Genomic DNA, 4,413 nt, shown 5'->3' on the forward strand with positions numbered 1-4,413 from the left:
TACGGTGCCACGTCGTCACTACTTTTCCTTGCTGCCCTTTTAGGGTTAGGGTTAGGGTTAGGGTTTTTTGGCAAGTTTTAGGGTTTGAAGGTTTTAGGGTTAGGGTTTGCAAGAATTAGGGTTTTCAGCAGCAGTTAGGGTTTCAGCTCTCGGGCAGCCACGTCATCACTTTGTAACAAGGACGACAACGAAAGGGGCTGAAATCTGAAAACACTAATGGCTGAAATCTGCAAATCTTTATCTGCTGAATTCTGACTCTATGTCGGTGACGATGTCGATGGCGACGATACGACGACGACGTGCTGAAAACGCAGATGCTGAAATCTGCGTTTTCCGGGCTGGATCTGACTGTGCGACGAGGATCTGCTGCGGGAAGGTGAGATTTGCGAGGTTTGGGACTTTTATTGCGATGTCCAAGTGCTGAAAACCGAAAACGCTGATGCTTCTGATGGTTCCATCGCGGTGAATCTGCCAAACGCTGATATGTCAGGCTGATGCAAAAATGCTAGGTCTGAATATTGTCCTGCTGCAAAAACGCTATGGATCTGCTATAGTCTGCTAATGCCGGGGCTGATCTGCAATGCAAAAATGCCAGGGCTGATGATGGCTGAAAAACGCTAGGCCTTGCTATTGCAAAAACGCTAGGTTGACATGCCAGGGGGGTCTTGCTGAGAAGGTGCTTGTTGGGTGTCTGGTGCCTGCTGCCTCTTCTGCCACAAAGTGCTAGCGCTAGGGTTTCTTATATACTTGGCTTGCTAAATTGCCCTACCCGGTTTCCCAACAAAAGTCACTTCAAAATAATAAGTGAAAATTGGCTAAAATAGGGAAAATAGGTCTATGCACTGTAAAAATGCTCCTGATGGGTTCTGATTGAAATCTGATGATCATGTTGTGTGCAACCAGAGGACATGCATCTACCCTAAGTGTCTGGACATGCACGGTCTCCGAACAGACTCAGAAAAGTGCCAGAACACTTCCTAAGCTAGCTGAACTGAATCCATGTCATGAAGTAGCTTGTCCACGTACACATAGGGTTAGATGTGCACGTGACATTCGTTTTATAAAAATGCTTCTTCTTTGCCTAAAACCTGTGGTCGTCGGAGTCCAAACTATCTGAAGACGAATCCTCTGTAGAACTGTCAGAAACTGGGCGAAACTTAGGCTTCTTTGCCTTTTTCTTGCCCTTTCCAAAGCTTTGCTTTTTGCTCACTTGTTCCCTTTTCTGTCTTCTTCACTCGAGTCAGAAGAGCTAGAAGAACTATCAAAAGAAGAAAAAGAAGAAGAAGAACTGGATACTCCTTCAAATTGCACATGCTTCTTTTGCTTTCTTGTCGAGGCAAAAGTAGATTGACGACCCAAATAACCCAGGAAGTCAATCCCTTTCTTCTGCTTTTTGTCGTGCTTTTTGGCTTTGTTATTCGTGTCAAAAAGCTGGGTAATCCGTGTATCAACCACCTCTTCCACTTCTTGCTCTGTAAACATCCTCGGAGTAAGAGGTTTCTTGAGTGCCGGTTTGAGAGGTGGCTCTGTGGCTTTCTGCCACTGGGTGTGCACTTCGTCGAAGGATGTCTGAGTCAAAAATTTAGTAAATTTCGGATCCTTCGCAAGGTTGATCATCATCTTTGTCGCATCGTCAACCAATTGTCAACATTCCATCTCTTCAATCTCCGCTGAGTAGGTTGAGGTGGGCAGTACTCTTCGTGAGAATCTTCTTCGTGATCTCTTCCCGCATCCCCAGATGCAAAGGAAGTAGATTGTTCGTTGTTGGAATCCATAAGTGCTGCGAGAAAGATCAGATTTTCCAATAGAAGAAAAATCGGCCACGCTCTGATACCACTGTAACAAACTTGGAAACAAGTCAAGATTCTACCGCGACACAGCAGAGATTCACTTCAAATTAGTTCACAATTCACAATTGATTCGACACGACCCGGTAGAGTTCCGTGCCTAGAGATATTGGCCCCAAAGACTGGCGCCCTTTTCGGTATTTCTTTTTGTATTAATCTGTGTTTAAAGTACAAGGGAGTGGGAGAGTTCTCACTCTCAGACTCTGCATCCAGATGCTTTGAGTTGTGAGACCCTGCCCACCTATTTAAATGTTTACAAGGGATGCCCAAAAGTAGAGCCCCAAAAGCTTCCAATTTTAAAAGCATCTAAAATAAAGCAACTTATCAAAAAGCTTCTCCAAAGCCTTGCGTAGAATTCAGCTGCGCCAAAAAGCAAACCTCTTTACAGCTGCCACATCAGCCTGCTACCACATTCTGCGCCACAAATTACGGAGGTCTATACGGTGCTACACGTCAACATGTCGATGGGATTTTCAAGTGCCACGTCAGCCAGGGTGTGTGTGTATCTGCTGCCCCACCGTAATTGTGTCCAGCCATGCCATGCCAAATCACCCATTTGTGGCAGGTATTTTGGCCGACACCGCACCAACTATTGTTGCCAGGTGCGAGAGCCTATAAAAGGAACAAACGCTCTCTCTCTCTCTCTCTCGGCTACACAAAACTGCTAGCGCCAACAAGAGGCCTTTCCGCCAGAGGCCTGCAAGTGATCACGAGACCTTGGAGTGAAGAGTTCGTTTTTCCATACTCGGAACGACAGGTATTCGTCACATGAGTTTTGGGTTCATGTTGGTGCTTTTGCAGGTACTTCGAACTTGGAGACGGAGCAACGAGGCCTTGGCCAATGCTCAGAGATTCCGAAAAGGAATTGGAAACAATCTGTAGAGCGTCACGCTCTAGGAACAAACGGAAAAGGAATTGAGAGCTTGTGTCACAAGGCGGGTACCACGTGCCAATAGAAAAGAACAGATTGAACAAATTTTTACCACTTCAATAACAAGAGAGAGACGACACACAACACGGAGTGGCGGAATTCCACCCCAGAGAGTATTGGCCCCAAACCTTGGCGCCCCTTTCGGTTTTTCTTTATATTGCATCATCAAAGTACAAGCTGTCACCAACGTGTGACTACTATCTATCCTTTTTGTTGATTTCTTTCTTATTATATATTTACTTTCACTTTTTGGAAACACCCCTCGAGAAATCTAATTGCCCTGCATTGCATAGCTAGTGTGGAACTGTCCAGAGGGAGTCCAGGCCTGAGGGCAAGAGAGCACTGAGGTTGGACAAGGACTATGGTTAGCCAAGTGGGGTCATTGACTAGCCAAAGTGGAATCCTTTGCTACATAAGCTACATTTCAGTTCTGGATGTGGCCGCAGTGTACAAAGAGGGTCGGATGACCTAGAAAGATACAATGGCAGCATCTCCTAAAATTTAGGGAACTGCTATTTTGGGACCTGAAAATGTGTTGACGTCATTACCTCCGGAATGACAAAGGGAACATTTTCTTGCTCTGCTGCAAAGTCAACTGACACACCAGTTGAGATATTTTTAGCCGGGAATGCCCAAAGTCGAAAAATGTGCCATGTGGCACTCTGTGAGCATTCTGCTACTCCTGGCCAGAGAGGGGGCGCTTAAAATGAGAGAGGAGGATGATTTTCAGAATTTGTCACAGGTTAAGAGCTATGGAGTGCTTGCTTTCCCTCTTATGCACAGTGCGGTGCCAGGAGTGATGCCTTGCACGCTACACACTGCCCTCTCTCTCCCCTTTGGCAATATGTTATGCCCCACTAGTGGGCTCTTCATTTGACCAATGTACAGTTGTGTGGGTTCATGCGTGATTGCCGAGGCAAGAGCCTCTTGTACAGGTACTGGATTAGCTAGCGGCTAATCCCCCCCGCAGGTACAGGTGAATTCGGAGAGGTTTCACGCCAGAAATCTCGTCCGATTCAAAGGGCAAGTAGCCCTACAAGTGCGGGAGCTCAAGGACTTGCTACGGATGCGACCGGCACGCGAAACGGAGCCCGAAACAGTTGAAATTCAGCCGAGTTTGTGCGGGGCAGCTTGTAGGGATCCACTGCGTTTATTCCCTCTTTTGAACAATAAAGAAATACCGAAAGGGACGCCTAAGTTAGGGGCCAATCTGGTGTCGGTCTACTCATACAGGTGCAATCTAGCAGCCTGTATCCCTCTCCCCTTTTGTTGTGTCTTGAAAATACAAGTATAATAGACGACTAATAATGGGTGAAAGCTAAATCAAGGTTTGAAGTAAAGTCTACCGCCCTTTTTGGATTGAACAGGCCGGTTTCATGGTTCCATCGACGGGATTAAATCACTTTTTCCCATAGAAGTGAACCTTGGTCAGTTTTGGGCTTGAAGACACAGGGGATCATAGACCAGACACAGGGAATTGCAATTATGGCTGACAGACCAGATGATGTGACTGAAGAGGTTTCTTCTTCACAGGGTCAACAGACACATGAAGTGAGTGAGTCTTCAAGACCACCACAGACGGATGATGATATATTCTGGACCCAATTGGCTACTGTTGTGGCTATGTTCACACAA

Source organism: Adiantum capillus-veneris, chromosome 1 (genome assembly GCF_014529385.1).
Source record: "Adiantum capillus-veneris isolate H3 chromosome 1, ASM1452938v2, whole genome shotgun sequence".
NCBI lineage: Eukaryota > Viridiplantae > Streptophyta > Polypodiopsida > Polypodiales > Pteridaceae > Adiantum > Adiantum capillus-veneris.